Below are 22,847 nucleotides of genomic sequence, written 5' to 3'. Positions count from 1 at the left end.
ATCCAAAAATGTAAGGCCCAAGCCCAGCAGCATCACTAAACCATGTAGTTGCTGAATGACACAGACTGGAGCATTTAGCAGCAGGAGTACAAAAGAGGGTTTCATAATCCCTAAGATTGAAAGATCAATGTTGAAATCTCTATTAAGCATGCATGTAAGCTAGTGCTAACATCCAAAAATGTAAGGCCCAAGCCCGGCAGCATCAGTAAGCCAAGTAGTTCCTGAAACACACAGTCAGGAGCAGGCATGAGCAGTACACTTTCAGGACTCTTGATGCCGCTGCTTCCACTGTTTCATTCAGCCACTATTTTGACTCCTTATGCTTTTGCCAACTCCAGGCTGTGCCATTCAGCCACTATATGGTCTCCTCATGCTTCGGCCACCTCCAGTCTGTACCATTCAGACACTAATTGGGCTCCTTATGCTTTCCCCATCTCCAGGCTGTGTCAGTCTGCCAATATATTGTTTTCTGATGCTGCTGGGACTGTCTTGGAAATAGCCTACAATTTTGGTAGCACTAGCAAACATACATGCTCAATAGAGATTTCAACGTTGATCTTTTAATGTTAGAGGCTGTGAAGCCCTCTTATGTATGCATCCTGCTGCCTGATCCTGGTAGTGTGTTTAAGGAACTACTTGGCTTACTGCTGCTGCTGGGCCTGTGCCTAATTTTTTTTTGATGTTAGCACTAGCTAACATACATCTTCTATACAGATTTCAATATTCACCTTTTAATATTAGCAGTTATTAAGGCCTCTTGTGTACTTCTGTTGCTGCCTGATTCAGGATGTGTGTTTCAGCAACTACATGGTTTAGTGTTGCTGTGGGCCTGTGCCTAAAATTTTTTGATGTTAGCACTAACTAACATACATCTTGTATACAGATTTCAACATCAACATTTTAATGTTAGGGGTTGTGAAGCCCTCTTATAAACTCATTCTGATGCCTGCTCCAGGCTGTGTGTTTCAGGAACTACTGTGCTCAGTGATGCTGCTGGGCAATTATTTGATGATAGCAGGAGGTAACATACCTGTTCAATAGAGATTTCAACATTTATCTTTAAATCTTAGGGGTTATGAAACCCTCTTGCGTACTGCTGCTGCCTGCTCTTGACTGTGTCTTTCAGGAACTACTTGGTTTACATATGCTGCTGGGCTTGATCCTTACATTTTTGGATGTTAGCACTGGCTTACAAACATGCTTAATTGAGATTTCAACATTGATCTTTCAATGTAAGGGATTATGAAACCAGAGTGGTGCGGTGGGTGGCAACCCGGTGATTTGGTGGGTGAGTCTCTCCTCATTTTACGTGGACAGGCAAGTTCTCCTTTGGGTGACTATGACCCCCACCACACTAAACACCCTCTCTGATGGCACACTACTGGCCAGGCAGGACAGCTTTTCCAGGGGAAACTCTGCTAGTTGCGGCCATGAATCAAGTTTGGCTGTCAGGATCCGGGTACTGTGAGGATACTGGTGGTGGATCCTCTGTGTCAGAGAAGGATTGGCGTGGACCGTACCGGTGGACCGGTTCTAAGTTGCTACTGGTATTCACCAGAGCCAGCCGCAAAGCGGGATGGTCTTGCAGCGGCGGTAGCAACCAGGTCGTATCCACCGGTAACGGCTCAACCTCTCTGACTGCTGAGACAGGCGCTGTACAGAAGGACAAGGCAAGAGCAAGGTCGGACGTAGCAGAAGGTCAGGGCATGCAGCAAGGGTCGTAGTCAGGGGCAACAGCAGAAGGTCTGGAACACAGGCTTGGGAGATACACTAAACGCTTTCACTGGCACAAGGCAACAAAATCCGGCAATACAGGGAAGGGGAAGTGAGGTAATATAGGCGTGGAGCAGGTGGGGGCTAATTACAGTGATTGGGCCAGGCACCAATCAGTGGTGCACTGGCCCTTTAAATCTTAGAGAGCTGGCGCGCGCGCGCCCTAGAGAGCGGAGCCGCGCATGCCAGAACGTGACAGCCGGGGAACCGGGACAGGTAAGTAGCTTGGGATGCAATTCGCGAGCGGGTGCGTCCCGCTATGCGAATCGCATCCCCGTCGGCAGTGTCAGTGCTGCGCTCCCGGTCAGCGGGTCTGACCGGGGCGCTGCAGAGAGGAGAACGCTGCGAGCGCTCCGGGGAGGAGCAGGGACCCGGAGCGCTCGGCTTAACATTGGTTGCCCAGAAGTCCAGCGGATCTTCAAGGTTTGTTGGCATGGCCATGTCATGGTATGCCACCACCTGCTGGTTCAGGTCCTGCTCCATGTCTACCTGCTGCTGATGAGTTGCTTCACTATGCGGGTGAAGAAAGGTACCGTAGACTAAGGCTGCTGCAGATGGAGCTGGTACTGCTCCTGCCATCCCTCCCTAGAAGCCATGGCAGTGGAAGGTGAGCGCAGAGGGCCACCCGAGTCCTGCAAGTGGATGGACGAGGGCACCAATAGGCATCGGCCAAATGACTACCTGGATCTCTGTAGTAGGTCAGTTTGTTCTCCCTCTCAGTGGGTGTAAAAAAGTCCCCCATTTTGTGCCGGTAGCGAGGGTCCAATAAGGTGGAGAGCCAGAAGTCATCCCGCTGCTGAATGTTGACAATTCGGCGGTCACTATGCAAGCAACTGAGCATGCATCGTGCCATTTGTGCAAGTGACTAGGAGGAACTCCCTGCCTCCATCTCCACTGCATACTGCCACGGTGTGTCTGTGTCCTCTGTCTCACCTTCCTCACAACCCTCTAGCTCCTCTAGTTGATCATGCTCCTCCTCTCCTGTCAGATGACTAGAAACATCGCCCATCTCATGAAACCTAAGCTGTAATCCACTGTGCCCCTCATCCTCCTCCTCCAGTTCTGATGTGGCCGTGAGATGTAGGCGCAACGTCTCCATTGCCCTGATCAGCCATCATTTCCAACACTTGTTGTAGGAAATGAAGCAGTGGAATGACGTCATTCATCCCATAATCTTGGCGACTTACTAATATTTGGCTTCCTCAAAGGGCCTGAGCAAACGGCAGGTGTCATGTATGAGCTGCCACTGGTTCACATTGAAGTTACACAGGGGAGTACCCCTATCCGCTTAGATCATCAAGAAATTGGTGATGGCTTTTCTCTGTTCGCACATTTGGTCCAACACATGGAGGGGGGGAATTCCAATGTGTGGCAAAGTCACAAATCAGACTATGTTGTGGGATACCGTTCTGACGCTGCAGCTCAAGGAGGATGGGCTTTGAGGTGTACGAGTGGCTGAAGTGCATGCAATGTTTCCTTACCATTGTTAGGATGTCTTGCAAATGGGGGGGAACACTTCAGGAACTGCTTCACAACCAGATTTAACATGTGTACCAAGGCGCAGGGCTCAGCCTTCCCAGTCGTAGCGCATGCAAGATGTTCTTCCCGTTGTAAGTCACCATGGTTCCCATTTCCAGCTTTCGTGGAGTAAGCCATGCTCCAATTTCTTTACAAATGACTTCCTCCAGTTCCTCCCCTGTGTGACTCTTTTCATCAAGGCAAACCATGTGAAGAACAGCGTGACACCCCCATGCCCTGCACACATGGTATGCTGAAGGGCCACTGAGACTTGTCTGGGCAGTGGATGCTGAGGACATGGTGGAGGATGAGGAGGCGGAGTCACACACTGTCACAGGACCAACGGGCTTACAGCGTGGAGGAGGAAGCGGCGTGACCTGTCCAAGATGGGGTTGTGGCTGTGCAGGAACCACATTCACCCAGTGAGCTGTAAAGGACATGTATTGTCCCTGACCGTAGTTACAGCTTCAGATGTTGGCGCTGCCGTGCACTTTGGTACACACCGACAGGCTCAAGGACTGGACCACCTTCTCTTCCACAAAATTGTGCAGGACTGGTACTGGTACCTTCTTCGCAAATAAATGACGGCTTGGCACTCTCCACCTCGGCTGCGCACAAGCCATCAGTTCTCTGAAAGGTGCAGAATCCACCACTTGAAAAGGGAGGGAATGCAGCACCAGCAACTTAGACAGGAGCACATTCAGCTTCTGCTTTGTTAGATGAGTGGGTGCATACTGTTGTCTCTTGGACATGGCTTCGCGGATGGATTGTTGGCAGAATGGCTGACTAAAAGTGGGAGGAGTAGGAGCACCTGGAGTGACAGAAGGAGGGTATGACACACAGCTCCCTTCGGCTAAGGTGGTGGAGCCTTGGCAGGCTGAAAGAGGGAGCGGCGTGCCACTGGGTGATGCAGCAGGCTGGACCACTACATCGGTTCTCCCAGGCCGCTTTATGGTGGCGAAGCATATTTTGACACAGGGCCATGGTGCCAACATTGGGACGCTGACCACGCTTCACCTTCTGCCGACATATCTTGCATGTGGCTATGTGAACCTTCTCCGGATGCTTGATAAAAAAAAACTGCCACTGCCCAGTAGCTGATCTTCCCACCACCAACAGTCCTTACTAATTGACTGCTACTGCCGCCATCTCCAGGAACTCCTGTTCCACTACCTCCCAGGAAGGTAGGCTGCCGCAAAGCAGGTGTCTCCCCCGGGCACATTTGGCTCCATAATTTCCCCTACTGCCACCATGCTGACTGCCAACCATGCTATGGCCTTGCTGGCTCAGCTGCTTCCTCACAGGAAACCTGCAACTCTCTTCTGATGATGATGAAGCCCCCAATTGTGATCCGCTTCATCATCATCAACAAGTGTCTGCATGTCACTGATGTCTTCCTCAGGTTCCTCAATAGTGTCTGCTTCAGAACCCTGAACACTGGCAACACCGCCTTCCACGTCACTCTCCTCATCACTACTTGCCCGCCTAGCGGAGGAAGCGGCGGATGTCTCCTCCACTTCTTGGCTGGGCAGTAGCTGCTGACTGTCCTCTATTAGATCGTCCTCAGTGAATAGTGGAACTGTAGAAAAAGGATGTATAACAACAAGTGTATACAAGAACCAGTCCTCTAGAGCCAGTAGAAATAAGAAATGAGAAAATAGGAAAGAAAAATAGAAAAGAGATGAAAATGGATGAAATGAAAAATTAAAAAATTCGAAAAATGATAAAAATAATACTGTAGTGGATTAAAAGATGGAAATTAGATATATATTCCTTAATTGTCCCGAATCAAAGTTGGAAACATAAAAAAGTATAACACATTTATTCATAATGTAATATACACCAGTGCAGGGCCCTTGCACGAGATGTATTACAACTGTTAAAAAACATATACTAATAAAAAATATGTAAAATGATGATATGCAAAATTATATATCACAATCAGCCACCTTTAAATGAATGTCAATTTGCTAAAGAAATAGTCTATGATAAAGTGATGTCCGTGCAGCAGGTAATGATATATAGAGTGCCAGACTTGTTCACAATGTTTTAAAGGAGTTTCCGAAAACGCTGTACATACAGTGTGGTACCTGTAGTCCGCAACGGGATGTAGTTCACGCTGTCCTGCGGTAATGATGGCGCTCTGAGCTGGCACAGAGTTGCCTCCGGCCCAGAGGTGGTTGCTCCAGCGGTCCCGGCGGGGTACAGGTGGGCACAGATCTGCGTCCGGCCGTAGCGTTTGCTGGATGGTATAAACAAGTAAGTGAGCTGGCGTCCTCGTGCTGGATCGCGCGCGCGATCCCAATAATAGTCCAAGATGAGGGTACTGCAGCGCTGCAGAGGGCTGTATCGTGGGTATCCGATAATGATAAAGGTGCTGATAGAAGTAGATAAAGATGGCAAACAGGGCTATACGCGTTTCAAGACAAAGGTCTCATTCTTCCAGTAGCCAGAATATGCAATTCTGGCTACTGAAGAATGAGACCTTTGTCTTGAAACGCGTATAGCCCTGTTTGCCATCTTTATCTACTTCTATCAGCACCTTTATCATTATCGGATACCCACGATACAGCCCTCTGCAGCGCTGCAGTACCCTCATCTTGGACTATTATTGGGATCGCGCGCGTGATCCAGCACGAGGACGCCAGCTCACTTACTTGTTTATACCATCCAGCAAATGCTACGGCCGGACGCAGATCCGTGCCCACCTGTACCCCGCCGGGACTGCTGGAGCAACCACCTCTGGGCCGGAGGCAACTCTGTGCCAGCTCCAAGCGCCATCATTACCGCAGGACAGCGTGAACTACAACCCGTTGCGGACTACAGGCACCACACTGTATGTACAGCGTTTTCGGAAACTCCTTTGAAACATTGTGAACAAGTCTGGCACTCTATATATCATTACCTGCTGCACGGACATCACTTTATCATAGACTATTTCTTTAGCAAATTGACATTCATTTAAAGGTGGCTGATTGTGATATATAATTTTGCATATCATCATTTTATATATTTTTTATTAGTATATGTTTTTTAACAGTTGTAATACATCTCGTGCAAGGGCCCTGCACTGATGTATATTACATTATGAATAAATGTGTTATACTTTTTTATGTTTCCAACTTTGATTCGGGACTATTAAGGAATATATATCTAATTTCCATCTTTTAATCCACTACAGTATTATTTTTATCATTTTTAGAATTTTTTAATTTTTCATTTCATCCATTTTCATCTCTTTTCTATTTTTCTTTCCTATTTTCTCATTTCTTATTTCTACTGGCTCTAGAGGACTGGTTCTTGTATACACTTGTTGTTATACATCCTTTTTCTATATATACCTTTAGGTCTGTGGGGTATAGACCTACCCAGTTAACCTCGAGTCAGCCCTGGCTGAGTGAGCTACACAATTTTTGTTGAATAGTGGAACTGAACCCACAGTATAAGATACTTCTGTAGGAGAGGGAGCAGCATAGGACAGAGGCAATGGGAGGACAGGGACTGCTCCCGGGCCATGCCAACTGAGGGTTGAGGAATCCACTGACTGTTGACTGGAGGTGTCAGATGTCACTTGTGATGAAGTGGATGACCGTGTTAACCAATTGACGATGGCAGAGGGGTTGCTGGTCGAGACACAACCGCTAGCTGATAATGGGAGCTCAGGCCTCTCACTGCGACTACTGCTGCCACTCGCCCCTAGTCTGCTGCGACCACTGCCTGAAGGATTTAGGCCTCTACTACTCCTCTGTGCACGTCCTGACACTTCTCTGCCTGACATTGTGCATATATGAGGGGAGTACAATACGCTTCACTACGCTTAAAACACTATTTGTCTAGAACAGCAGTAGGTGTGCACTTTTGGCTGGCCTTTCACAGCATCTAGGCCCTTGACAGATTAACAGGTACAAAATAGTACACTACTTAGATGTAGGTATGTGGTATGCACTAACGAGGGCAGAAAAATGCTCTACAGTACACATAATAAAGTATCTGAGTACAACACCAATCAATGAGTACATTTGCCTGGACTTTCACAGTATGTAGGCCCTTGACAGATTAACAGGTACAAAATAGTACACTACTTAGATGTATGTATGCGGTATGCACTCATGAGGGCAGAAAAATGAGCTACAATGCACCTAAAAACTCTGTAAGTTTTTTTTAAAACACCAGCCGGTGATTACTTTTGGCTGTCCTTTCACAGTATGTAGGCCCTTGACAGATCATAAAGTACAAAATAGAATATAGGCAATTCGCAGCAAGTTTTATCCACACTACAATAATCAAATCATTGATGTTTTTGGCTATATAATAAAGAAATAAAAACAAAATGATGCTACCTGTAGAAAACCTCATGTCACGTCAACTCATTGCTGGGCAATTACAAACTGTTCTTTATAATGAAGATCAAGCTCACATATTGTCTATTCCTTAGACTTAGTAACTGTCTCTTCCAATAATTATTACAGGGATTCCTGATTGCCTAGTGAGACGTTTTAAAAGCTGAAATATCACTGCCAAATATTGGCAGAGAGATGGGATGATTTCATTTCAGACACAAAATAGGAGCAGGGGCAATAAAGCAAGAATAAATCTGGTTGCTAAATCATTTATCTTAATACTTACCAGTGAGAACAACATGGACCTCTATCAGAGGGGATTTTAAAAACATAAATCACAATGCTATATTTGTTGGATCCAGACAGGGTTGCACCATAGTATGGCTTCAAAGCAGACATGTGCTTTAAATAATAATCTGAATTTATAGAATAAAGCTTTTATTTATACTGACATTTTTGTTTGGAATTATTTACATTCAGAAACTAGAAAGAATAAAAGGCTGATTCATTTTATTTTGGTACAGAATATATCAGGGTTTTAACCTGAGTTAGTAACAGTAGCAACTTTGAACAACATGGCAACTAAGGTATTTAAAAAGGTGGGGGATATTTCTAAAAAGTAAAGAAAATATGCCTATAGTAACCAACTGGATTCCAGATCTCACTTAAGAGGCCCACTTAAAAATAGTTTTACATTGCTCTATTATTGATAAATTGCCTCCACCAAGTCAATAAATCCTCATTTTTATAGGTTGCAAGCGAGACTTAAAAAAAAGAAAAAAAAAAAAAAAGAAATCTACAGGGAAGTAATATGTCCTCAGCTTGATCCCTCTTTGCTCTGATTCCTTAGTTAGTTTAGCTCAGTTCACACAGCATTCTTGCCCTACACTTAAAATCGATTAAAGGGATAAAAAAAAAAGAAAAAGAGACATGAAAGAAAAATGTGAAAAGCTGCCTTCTCAAAAGTCTCCAAACACACTATGCATTTTTTTAGATTTTCTGTTGCAAAATGTTAATTTGAAAATACTGAAAATAAACAATGTTAACAAAAGAGAACAGTACTGTATCTAGAGAGGTTAATGGTAATAGGATCAAACTGATCTGACTTGTGTTGTAGTAAGCAGTTAAAGGTATGTCCACACTCCAGCACATGAGGTGGTCATCATCCATTTAAAGCTGCCTATGTACAGAACTGATGCTCCCCTTTATATCTATTAAAAACAACAATAATAATCATCATAGTATGATATTAATATTCTTATTTACACTGAATGATCTCTAAATTAGGATCACCTATTACATTTTGGGTGATCCTGGCATGTAGATATTGGTGAACAAATTCCAAAAGGTGGTGGACATTCTCCATACTCAACTAGACTCATGCCTGCTGAAGCAGATCCCTAGGTTGGTGCACAGTTTTCGAAGAAGTGGGAACAGGTTAAAGCCCCATTCAGAATATTTTTAAACCTGTTCAAATCTTCTGAACAGATGGGTATAGATGGTCAGCTAACGAGTCCCTAAAGTATTAACCGCAAGAATTGTAGTATCATCACCAATGGTCCTAGTGCATGCCAGGAAAATGCCCCCTGACCATGACATCACCACCACTGGCCTTTTGAACTCTTTCGGTGTTCCAATGGGCTGTTAAAACCAGATATGGACCAAGTCATCTATATGGTTCAGCAGGAAACAGGAATCATCATTTCAGATGTGTCTAAGGCCCATTGACATTTGTCCTGGCTTGTAGATATTGGGGAACAAATTCCAAAAGGTGGTGGGCATCCTCCATACTCAACTAGACTCATGCCTGCTGAAGCAGATCTCTAGTTGGTGCACCTTTTTCGAAGAAGTGGGAACAGGTTAAAGCCCCATTCAGAATATTTTAAACCTGTTAAATGGGGTTTCAGTCTGGGGGTTTTGGAGGTCAAGGAAATGTAAAAAAATTATTATTGTGTTCTTCCTACCTTTTCCCTAGTGCTCCAAGTCCGATGGCATGTAGCATTGTCCTTGTAGCACTGTGATTAAGGAAAATCTTCTGAACAGATGGGTATAGATGGTCAGCTAACCAGTCCCTAAAGTATTAACCGCAAGAATTGTAGTATAAGGACCAATGGTCCTAGTGCATGCCAGGAAAATGCCCCCAGACCATGACATCACCACCACCGGCCTGTTGAACTCTTTGGGTGTTCCAATGTGCTGTTAAAACCACATATGGACCAAGTCATTTATATGGTTCAGCAGGAAACAGGAGTCATCATTTCAGATGACCATCTGTCATGTGTCTAAGGTCCATTGACATTTGTCCTTGGCCCTTGTGAGGCATTGTTGGCAATAATGTGGGGTCAACAGCAGCACTCATGTTAGTCTACAGCTATTTAAACCTAGTCAACGCAAGGAACACTGCTTGGTTAGTTTGGAAATTTGCCTTACTTGCCCCTTGTTGTACTGCTGGGTCACTTAACAGACTGTGACATGTCATTGCTGAGATACCAAATGTGCCACCTGATACTCACCTCTCAAATCAACCATACGTGGTCTGCTGCTGTGTGATTTTCTCACCAGTCTTGGTATACTTTTAATACTGTGTGGCAGTTACAGAAATGCTGGCGCCACATCTCCAGGTCCCAACAATTTGCCCACTGTCACAGACACTTAAGACACCACTGTCACACACCTGACTGCGGGCTGTCACGAAACTGGATGTGGATCCTCTGCCTGTGTGGCTGATGACTCGGACCGCATCGAAGAGAGAAGTCTAAGGTGTCGCTGGTCTTCACCAGAACCCACCACAAAGCAGGATGGATTTGCTGCCGAGGAAATCGCTGAGGTCGTGCAGATTCCCTTTCTTGTCGTAGTTCCTCTCATCGCTCGGAGAAACGGATATCAATCCGAGATGCCAATTGTATTAGTTTGTTCACGGTAGATGGCAATTCCCTGGCAGCAAGGACCTCCTAAATTTGACTCGATAATCCTCTCTTGAAAGAAGCGCAGAGAGCTTCATTATTCCAGGCCAACTCCGATGCCAGGGTTCGGAACCGGATGCATACTCGCCAACAGTGGAGTTGAACTGAGAAAGACTCAGCAGAGCCTTCTCAGTGGAGGAAGCATGAGCAGGTTCCTCGAAGACAGTGCGAAATTCCGTCAGGAATGCCTAAAGATTTGTAGTGACGACATAACTGCGATCCCACAGCGGAGTTGCCCAGGCCAAGGCCCTTCCAGAAAGGAGACTAATGACAAAAGCCACCTTTGCTCGTTCTGTGGAGAACTGGTCCGCCATGAGTTCAATGTGCATGGAGCATTGCGTCACGAAACCTCGACAGGACTTGGAATCCCCCTCATATTTTTCAGGAAGCGACAAACGGAGTTTGGTTCCAGAGGAGACTGCAGCGGGAGGCTGTACTGGAGCTGGAGGCTGTGGCAGTTGCTGCTGAGCAGATAGCAACTGCTGCATCATGGCGGATTGCTGGTTAAGCTGCTGTGCCTGCTGGACCAACTGCTGGGACTGGAGCGCCACGATAGATGCAATATCCGTGTTATCAGGCAGAGGAACCCTAGTTGGATCCATGGCCGGATCTTACAGTCACGCATCTGAATGCGGGTTGTCACGAAACTGGATGTGGATCCTCTACCTGTGTGGCTGATAACTCGGACTGTATCAGGGAGGGGAGTCTAAGGTGCCGCTGATCTTCACCAGAGCCCGCCGCAAAGCAGGATGGATTTGCTGCAGCGGATGACACCCAGGTCGCTACCCCCGACACAGCCCGACCACACAAATAACTGGGCAAAGCAGGGTCCCGGAGGATGAGGCAGAGGCGTCGTCAATGTAGCAGAAGGTCTAGGCAGGCGGCAAAGGTTTGGAGTAAAAAAACGCAGAAGGAAGGTCAGTAAACACGGGTAGGCACAACAGGCAATGGGAACGCTTTCTCTTAGGCAATAAGCACTGAAGATCCAGCAGGGGGCGTGGGAGGTGCAAATAACTTATAACATGGTGAATTCACTAATTATGGGCGCACTGGCCCTTTAAATTTCAAAGCTCCGGCACGTGCGCGCCCTAAGGGACGGGGGCGGTTGCGCCGGGGCTAAGAGGAAGCAGCTGCAGGAGTGGAGTGCGGTAAGAGCCCGGCCCCGCCGGCGTTCGGGGACACAGGGACACTGCGCTCACGGCTGTTGTCTGTGGCTGGAGCGCAGTATGTTACAGCCACATTTACCCTTGAATGACAAATTGTGTTTTCTGCTGTGCAGAGGGGAGGTCAGCACATTATCTGAGAGTCCATTGTGATGCAGATCCCATCTTGCATTGCAAGATTGATCACAAGGTGTCAGGTGTACATACCTCTAACGATTGGGGAGGTAAGAAAACAAGTAAAATGACAAGCTATCAAAACAAATGAACAAACAATGAGACAAGGTGTGAGGTCCTTGCCCATTTAAAGCTTATTATCTAAATGAAAGGGGAGGAGTGATGTACATTGAGCTAATTGTGTCCACTGGTAAAAAGGGTTTTAAAACAGAGGTGCATATACCAGTCATAAGCAAGCATCTGAGCCAACACAGAGCACAAAGATTAAAGAAAGATGGCTAGCCTGTATATGAACAAGAGACTATGGTTAGCATATGCCAAGACACTTTCTTTCACAATCAAAATTTTTACTATAATTCCTGTAAAACTGTATTTAACAGTGGCTCATACCAGTGCATGTTGTCCCTTAATACAGCTCACAAAAAGATCCAATTTTGCGTTGTGGTCCTTATCTATGGGAAAACTTGGTCCAGTATACAGTAGAAACCACATTGTGATCCATAGGTGCAGGTCCTCCACTACAACGTAGGTGCACAACTGCACTTGGAGTTGAGCACCTTGCATCACCTTAGATCACATCAATGTAAGTGTTTGTTAAATCAGTCATGTTTAAGCATCCACATACACATTTATCTGGTGTCAGGATGCTATTGTGGTACTTGTGACCGTTTGCAGGCATCCTCCATTGTATGCAATTTTTGCTTGGGATCGCCCTTAGCAACGGTTGTCAAGTGCAGGACCTCAGCCCCAGCAAAGGTGCAAAACTGCACTTGGGGTTGAGTTTTCCTGCTATAACCATTTTCATGCAAATATAAGCCGTTATGTCTTTGCTTAGGGCTTATACTAATACACCCTTTTATCTTGCTGGGCAGCATTAGGGTTTCACCTGTGAGGCCTGCTATAAATGAACCAACCAGGGTGGGGCTTGTGGTTTGTCTACTCCCTCCCATTGTATGTGTGCTTAGATTCACACTGGAGGTGACTGAGGAGCAATCTGCAAGTCGGGCCTATGGCTGCCGTAATTTAATTCCTGGTTTTATTTATCTGACCAGGTAGGTTAGTGGATAGGACCCGCACCATTTGAGAAACCTTGGCGTGGTGTGCGGGCTCAAGTGTGTCCTTCATATAAAGATATACTGGCTAATGTCTCAATTTTACATCAGTTTTGAGGGTTAGCTAATGTCATTGTTTACATTAACCACAGTTGTGAAACCACATTGTGATCCATAGGTGCAGGTCCTCCACTCCAACGTAGGTGCACAACTGCACTTGCACTCCTATCACCTTAGATCACATCAATGTAAGTGTCAGTATACAGTAGCCAAACAGGCATATATAGAGTGCATATAAAAATGTGAAAAGTGAAAGTGGATATCAAATACTGTAGTGGACATAATGGTTCTTGCAAGGACATCATGTGTTGCTGCAAATAACCCATTGGGTGTTGTATATTGGAAGTATTCTCCCCTATTTTTTCTGCACATAATCCGATGGAAAATAAAGGTATGCCTTTGGAATTAAAAATCCCATGTTATGGCTCTATTCAACAAAATCCCATGATATGGCTCTATTCAACCAAAGACCTTTAGGTTCTTTTTTTGTCAGCTGGCCATGGAAAACAGAACAAATAAATATAATGGAAGATATTTTGAGGATGTCTCAAGTAGAAAAAAAATTCCCTAATGCCCGGGCTGCATGCAAATAAAACAATAAAAATGACTCACCTGCTGTCTCTCCCCCTGTGTCCCAGTATCTTGCTCCACTCCTCCAGCACCGTCTTCTTTCTGGTCCAGAGTGTCACAATGCCGATCAGCAAATTGCTGGCCACAGCAATGTTCTGCCTCGGCCGACAATAGGTTGAGTGGCATTGTGATGCACTGAGCCTATGCGACCAATGGCGTGGCTCAATGCATCATAGTCACTCAGTCTATCGCTGGCCGAGAAAGGACATTGCTGTGGACAGCAATTTGCTGACAGGCATTGTGATGCACTGACCATGGTCGGCCCAGAAAGAAGATGGCAGTGGAAGAGCGGAGCGAGATATCGGGACACGGGGGGAAAGGCGGCAGGTGAGTCCTCTTTATTGTTTTATTTGCAGGCAGCCTGGGCATTAGGGAAAGTTTTTTTTTTCTACATGAGACATCTCCTTTATGACTGATGTCTTATATGACAATTTAATCCCACGTAAGAGTTGAGGCCCTCTTACGTGGGCCAATTGTCAGGCAAATGAGGGTCCCTAGGAACACTCATTAACAATAATATGCCCATGTTAAAGGGCCAGTGATCAGCCAACGCTCCATTTAAATTTTCGTTATCAGTGTTACCTGTGTAAGCAGGTGATTTGCGGACAATATTGATTAATTTAAATGGTCACTTGATTGATCGAAGCTTTTTAAGGCACCGACCAGTGCTTACTTGCTGCTTTCATCGGCCAGGTGACAGGCCTTCTGTTAAGTAGTGTTGCTCGCGACTATTCACAATTTGAATTTTATTCGGGAATATAGCATATTCATGAATTTGCGAATATTCGCGAATATAGCACTATATATTCGAAATTATGAATATTCGCTTTTTTTCACACAGTACACATCCCAGAGATCATCCCTCTCTGCTTACAGCTTGTGTGGTGCGAATATTCGCGTATTTTGATCCCTCCCTTCTGCTGCTTCTATCAAGTAACACTGGTATACTTACTATAAAGTTCATAAATTTTCAGATATGCGAATTTTCGTATATATGAGCATTTTCGCATATGCGATTTTACGCATATTCGAAAAAACGCGAATATTACAAATATGCGAATTTAGTGAATATATGACGAATATTCATCCATATATTCTCGAAATATCGCGAATTCGAATATGGCCTATGTCGCTCAACACTACTGTTAAGTTGTTCTACTTGTAAAAGTAAAGAGAGAAGCGTCAAACAGCAAATAAAGTTGCACATACATGCCTTAATAAATTAACCCCATTGAATATATGTTTATGTCTACTCAATCCCCATAGTCTTCCTAGCATTACACTTTAGAAAACAGTATCAAATACTGTACTTCAGGTGATCTTTTCTGAGCTAGTCAACCCAGTGATAGAGACATTTTCTTCATAACGAAAAAAACGTAATCCCAGTAGTAGAGTCAGTGCCTTAGGGTTTCCAGTGCCAGCTGTTAGATATCTCAGCCATCTGCTAAACATAAGATCAGAAGCTTGCTCTGAACTTCTCAATTATCCAAACTAATATGCTTGTATTCCAATTGCCAAGCTCTTTGAAATAATCTGTTGATGATGGCGGCCTTGTTTCAATGTTTGCAAGTTCTGAAAAAAAAAAATAGAGGTTAAATAGTACAAACCGGCTTCATGAAGTTAAAAATCAAATGCAAGTGTTAGGCTGCTTTCACACTATAAAATTCATCCGTTTTAAAGATCCGTTTGATGTTCTATTATGAAAACCCTGAAAATCGGCCATTAAACGTCCGTTAGAAAATCCCATATGTCCGTTACAAAATCCCATTATAGTCTATGGGATTTTTACATTATCCGTTTTAATCCGTTATAGTCCGTTATTAATAACGGATGTTATTTTGTGACGGAAGATAGTAACGGGAGAAATAGTGCATGCACTATTTCTTCCATTAATTCTCCCGTCACAAAATAACGGATTAAAATGGATAATCTAAAAATCCCATAGACTATAATGGGATTTTCTAACGGATGTGTAATGGCCGATTTTCAGGGTTTTCATAACGGAACATCAAACGGATCTTTAAAACGGATGAATTTTATAGTGTGAAAGCAGCCTTAGGCAAAAGTTTTCTTAAAAATTAAGATTTTTTTTTATATAACAAATGTATCTCTGCATGCACTACTGTATGCAAGCCCAAGTGTCAATGTTAAAAGGAAACTGACAGCAGGTTCAGGAAGCCCAATATGCAGGGTTATAGTGCAGGTGATCCGGATTGAAACAAGGTATAACTTACCTGGATCTGTAGTCTGGTTCCGGATACCGGTTGTATTTGCTTCCATTGTTAATAGCCAGCTTTGCACAATGGAAGTGGGACCCGGCATGCTGGGTATGGTGGGTCCCACCTCCATTGCAAAAAGCTGACTATTAGCCATGGAGATTGATGCAATGTGCATCTCTGGAACCAGACTGTGGATCCTGGTAAGTAATACCTTGTTTTAATCCAGAGCACCTGCACTATAACCCTGTACATTGGGTTTGGGCAGGTGAAACAGCCACCTAGAATTACAGCACATCTACAATACTAAAGTGGTATTCCAGTTATAATCAATTTATCCCCTATCCACAGGATAGGGGATGAGCATCTGATAGCAGAGAATCTGACCACTGAGACCCCCTGGTGATCATCACAATAGGGCCCAGCTATGCTGAGAGCTGTGGCACCCACCATCTTGCTAAGCCAACCATCAGCCACAGAGGTGTCCCGCCATAGTGATTGGCTAATTGGGCCATCGCTGCCGAGACCAGTTTGCCTCAGAAGGTGGGGGCTAGAGTGCTCTTGAATCCCTTAGAAATAAATATAAAAATTAATGGAATGCATAAGTATTGTCAGAATAATTTCTTAATCTCATCTACTGTAAATAACAATCCATATCATATATATGATTTGCATATTATACCAGCCCTTCAGCCATTTTGTTGGGTTTCACATGAACAGTGAACTACAGGGCAATCCAGAAAAACAGTGAAATCCAGCCAACAGTGAACTACAGGGCAATGCATACTTCTGTATAGTGATGAGCGGCATTGCCCATATTCGAATTCGCAATATTTTGCGAATATATAGACGAATATTCGGCCTATATTCGCGAATTTTGCGTATTCGTTATATTCACATTTAAATGAATAGAGAGATCACTTTTAGACTATGGGCCCACCGTTTTTTTCAGCTATATTTTGCTTTTGGGTTTTTATGGCTTGTGGTTTATTACTATATTTGCAGCTGTGTTTTTGAGTTGTAGTTAAAGCTATAGCCCAAAAAAAGCTATTTTAATTTGGTTTATATTTTTGGCCCATTCACAGCCCAAGATGTGTGATAAACATGGCCATAAAAAATACATATTTGGGGCCAAAAAAAGGACATGTTAGTTAATTTTAACATTGTAAAAATGATAGCTGTCAAATACATTTGGTATTTTGCCATTGGGTTCAATTAGTTCCAATAGTAAAAAAAAATATTAGAGTTAAAAAAAAAACAGCCTGAAATTATGTGTGAGAATGTGCAACAATCCCTCTTCACAGGACCTCTATTCAGGGTTGACCCTTCTAGGTTAATAAATATTTTAGACAGAAATGAAATAGGGCATTCCATCCAAGATAATCCAGCCAACAGTGAACTACAGGGCAATGCATACTGCTGTATAGTGATGAGCGGCATTGCCCATATTCGAATTCACGATATTTCATGATATATAGACGAATATTTGTCCTATATTTGCAAATTTTGCGTAATCGTTATATTCACATTTTTGCATATGAGAATATTCGCATATGCGAATATTCGCAAATGCGAATATTCACATATTCACATATTGGAGGAAGAAAACAGTGAGGGGGTGGGCAACTTTACTTTTGGTTGCTAGGGATTTGTTGATAACCTCTGACGAGTGTGTCTGCATCATTCTAATTGGCCCACAAGTGAAAAGAAGGAATATGCGAATATTCACATATGCGAAAATTCGAACATGCGAATATTCACATATGCGAATGTGCGCATATGCACATATTCACATATGCGAATATGCGTATATGTGGAAAAAAGTGAATATTCGAAATTAAGAATATATAGCGAATATATTTGCAATATTCGCGAATTCGTGAATTTGCGATATTAGCAATAAAAATTCCACATGCGAATATTCACGCCCAACATTACTGCTGTATTAGGGTCTGTGTTCTTTAGACCTGGAATATGACAATAGCATTGTTCACCCTCAGTTTCACCAGTCACAGACCATACTGATCGCTAAGGAGCGGTAACAATAATTTGATGTGACTATTCTCATCCGAGTGACTGGTAATAATCCTTCTACATTGTTTAAGCTGAAAGAAATATTACATAAAGGAGAACAATGGGCATTTTAAATTATGGATGGAGATTCTTTCACACAAAATGCCAAAATATTTGTACTTAAATTCAAGTGACTTCCCCATTATAAGCCCAACAGATAAAGACACTTAAGAGCATCACAAGAACTCTCCTCGGGAGTGGTAGTCTGGGAAGCATTAAAACTTTTTATAAATGGCTCTAAATCCAGTGATCTAATAAGTAATCCAACTAAATACTTATGACTTCCTTAGCTTTCATTGAAGTCCATAAACATACATGCCTATTAAATAATTATATTACAGAATATGAGGTATTTAAACATGTAACACATGCATTTCACCTTGGGTTGGTAATAATAAAATATACACACATTTTGTAACAATGAGTAGTCTGTTATATGTACAAAGGATTAACTCCCACCTCTCCTGGAGTGAATAGTTGTCTATTGAGGTGCAGAGCATGTTGTGATCATGAGTAAGAGCTCAGACAGCTCCCGGGGCAGGTTCCTGGGAGGCTGGGTCCTTACAGAACAATTAGCATTGCTACAGACTGTGTAATAGCTCAATCTGCAATTAACCAAATAGGCAAAACACATGTACTTGGGACTGTAACATTATCTCATGCTAAACATTATCTACTGTTTGGGTCTTTAGTCACAACTGCCTACATCCACTTTCAGCCAGATAGGATGCATGGCTGTGGCTAATAGTCATTATTGCTGTAGTTAGCCCTACTTTATTATAGCAACGGTAAGTGCATTTAGTTCATAACTGATAGCAATCCAATTGTAAAGCAGTAATACTAGGCAGTGCTGTGCTGGACAGCATCCTGGAAAAATGCAGATGATGCTAAAAAGTATAGTATATAAACAATACATGACTGGACTAAGGTGTTGGGCAATTAATGAGTACCTAAGGCTAAGTCACCACTTGGTTTTTTGTACTGCGTTTTTAGGGATAAAAAAAACGCCTCAAAAATCGCCAGTGCAAGTGACGCCATCATGCGTTTTTTCTGGCGTTTTTTCCAGCGTTTTTTTTCATTTGTGTGGAAATTGCACCTTTGCATTTTTTTTTTGGTACCCAAAATTTCTTGGGTACCAAAAAAAAAAAAAAAAGGATGCAGCAGTGATGTTACATTTTTTATTAAACGCAATGTATATATTTTATAACCCAATTTTTATAATTTTTTAATAAAATGTGTGTTTCACTTTTTTTTTATACATTTTTAACATTTTTTATGTAGTACTACTACTCCCAGCATGGAACAGACTGTTCCATGCTGGGAGTGATAGTACCTGTACTATAGACATATCGCCCCGGGTGTCAGTCCTGACACCCGATGCGGTCGTCCATAATATAGCCGAGAAGCGAGCGGGTCTATACATCGCTTGCCTCTCTGCACTATACTCCAGCCACTGATGTCAACAGAAATTCATATTTCCCACCCAGAGCTGTGATTGGCCGGATGGTTGCAGCCAATCACATCTCTTAGGAAAAGATGAATGAATGAGTATAGTGCAGAGCAGGGATGCGAGCGATGTATACAGTTGCTCCATCTCTGCTATAGACAGGACGATCACTGAGGGTGTCAGTAGTGACATCCACTGTGATGTGTCCTTAAGCAGGCACTACTACTCCCAACATGGAGTACACTCTGCTCCATGCTGGGAGCTGTAGACATGTATTAATAGACAGATCGCAGCAAGTGTAACTTCTGACACCCGCTGAGATCTGTCTATTAATGCAGGTACTACAGCTCCCAGCATGAGGCAGAGTGTGCTCCATGTTGGGAGTAGTATTACCTGCAGTTATGGAAAGATCACAGCGGGTATCACTTCTGACAGCCGCTGTGATCCTCTTGTATAATGTATAGATGCAGTGGCCGCACTCCTATGGTCCCCTGCACGGCCGTATATATACACATGTTCCTATTTCTTACAGAGAGCTGTGATTGGCTGGAACCATCTGGCCATTTACAGCTCTGCGGGAAATATGAATATGTGTATATATACGTCAGGGCAGGGGACCATAGAAGAGCGTCCGCCGCATCTATATATTATACAGAAAGATTGCAGCGGGCGATCTGTCTATTTGTACAGGTAGTACTACTCCCATCATGGAACAGTGTGTTTCATGCTGGGAGTAGTAGTACTAACTTAAAAAAATGTAAAAAATAAAGCAAAAAAGTGAACAACACACACACAATACATTTTTATAATTGTCGGCTACATTTTTTTCCCCCCGCACACATAAATTGATCCCTGTTTAAAAAGTAATCGTTTTTTTTTCAATAATATACATTTCATTAGATACAATTTTTTCCTTTACTACTGTATATTTTTGAAAAAAAATTTTTTATGGTACCCTACGAAATTTTATTAAAAACAGCTATCTACATCACTTTTTTTGATCGCTAAAGTCCAAAAAAGATTAAAAACCGCCTGCAAAAACGCCAAAGTTAAAATCCACATAGCATTTTTCTTGGCATTTTCTCACTCCCATAGACTTCTATTGGAGCAAAACGCCACGATTTTCACAAAAAAAACGCCTGTTTGAGGGAATGACAGCGTTTTTTTCAAAACGCCAAAGAGCGGAGAAAAACGCAGAAAAAGTGAAAACACGCCAAAAGGATTAAAAAAACACCAAAGTGAAAAAATGCAAAGTGGAATTCAAAATTTGCGGTTTCTTATTGACTTACAGCTAACATCTGGCTGCAGCATTTTTTGACAAAAAAAACGCCATGCGGCAGAATTGGCGTTTTTCTTTGCGTTTTGCAAAAAAATACAAAAACAAGTGGAGACTTAGCCTAAGGGCACATCAGCATACGGGGACCACAGACTACTACCATTCTGATCAATGCAACTGACATGGCACAGTGGTAAAGTAAATCTAAATTGAGATAACTATCCATGCCACTGGCCACTTTTGAGTTTTAGTTGGTCCATTGGCTGTCACACAATAAGTGATGTCACCATGGTGACACTACAAATCCTTGCCCGAGGCTCCAAAGTCATGTCAGTCTGCTCTTGTCTGAAAGTTTTATTATATCTTTTTTTTTAGATAATTAAGGCTATATTCACAACAAGCTGGTATGTCCGTTTAACGTGTAAGTCAGGACGGCACCCGATGTAAACACTACATGTGTCCACATCCTTAACCCCTTAAGGACTCAGGGTTTTTCCGTTTTTGCACTTTCGTTTTTTCCTCCTTACCTTTTAAAAATCATAACCCTTTCAATTTTCCACCTAAAAATCCATATTATGGCTTATTTTTTGCGTCGCCAGTTCTCCTCTGCAGTAACATTAGTCATTTTACCCAAAAACGCACGGCGAATTGGAAAAAAAATCATTGTACGACAAAATCGAAGAAAAAACGCCATTTTGTAACTTTTGGGGGCTTCCGTTTCTACGCAGTGCATATTTCGGTAAAAATTACACCTTATCATTATTCTGTAGGTCCATACGGTTAAAATGATATCCTACTTATATAGGTTTGATTTTGTCGCACTTCTGGAAAAAATCATAACTACATGCAGGAAAATTTATACGTTTAAAAATTTCATCTTCTGACCACTATAACTTTTTTATTTTTCAACGTACAGGGCCGTATGAGGACTAATTTTTTGCGCCATGATCTGAAGTTTTTATCGGTATGATTTTTGTTTTGATCGGACTTTTTGATCACTTTTTATTCATTTTTTAATGGTATAAAAAGTGACCAAAATACGCTTTTTTGGACTTTGGAATTTGACCGTGCAATTTAATTAATGATATATTTTTATAGTTCGGACATTTACGCACGCGGCGATACCACATATGTTTATTTATTTATTTTTTTTACACTGTTTTATTTTTTTTATTGGAGGGGAGTGATTCAAACTTTTATTAGGAAAGGGGTTAAATGACCTTTATTAACACTTTTTTTAAACATTTTTTTTGCAGTGTTATAGGTCCCATAGGGACCTATAACACTGCACACACTGATCTCTCATCCTGATCACAGGCGTGTATTAACACGCTTGTGATCAGTGTTATCGGCGCTTGACTGCTCCTGCCTGGATCTCAGGCACGGAGCAGTCATTCGCCGATCGGACACCAAGGAGGCAGGTAAGAGCCCTCCAGGTGTCCTGTCAGCTGTTCGGGACGCCGCGATTTCACCGCGGTGGTCCCGAACAGCCTGACAGAGCAGCCGGGTCACTTTCGCTTTAGAAGCGGCGGTCAGCTTTGACCGCCGCTTCTAAAGGGTTAATACCGCACATCGCCGCGATCGGCGATGTGTGGTATTAGCCGCGGGTCCCGGCCGTTGATGAGCGCTGGGACTTACGCAATATGATGCGGGATCGTGGCGCAATCCCGCTTCATATCGCGGGAGCCGGCGCAGGACGTAAATATACGTCCTGCGTCGTTAAGGGGTTAAAGGGGTACTCCGGTGGTCAACGTTTTTTCTTTTGTTTCATTTCTATTCTTGTTGTTTAGCCTACTCTATTTCCGTTCTTTGTTGTCTTTTTATCCCCCACTTTGTTTTCCTATCTTTGCTTCTATTTCAGGTTTCTTGCTTTGCTGAAAACTACAAATCCCAGCATGCCACATGCCTTGCTGGTTTGGGGCAGCTCCTTTTTTTGTTTGTTTGTTTGTTTGTTCCGCCCTTTACCCATCCTACTATTTTCCCGGATCAGCCCCCTTATACACAGCACACTAATATAATCAGCCCTGGTTGGGATACACTGTCATACACACACAAAAAGGGACTACAACTCATAGCACGAGTCATTCAGAAGTCTTCAGTCTGTGGTATAACACCAGCATGCTGCCTCTGTAGTCTACTGGGGGTTGTAGTTCACCACACCT

Source organism: Hyla sarda, chromosome 1 (genome assembly GCF_029499605.1).
Source record: "Hyla sarda isolate aHylSar1 chromosome 1, aHylSar1.hap1, whole genome shotgun sequence".
NCBI classification, from domain to species: domain Eukaryota; kingdom Metazoa; phylum Chordata; class Amphibia; order Anura; family Hylidae; genus Hyla; species Hyla sarda.
Note: the sequence above shows the minus strand (reverse complement) of the source record.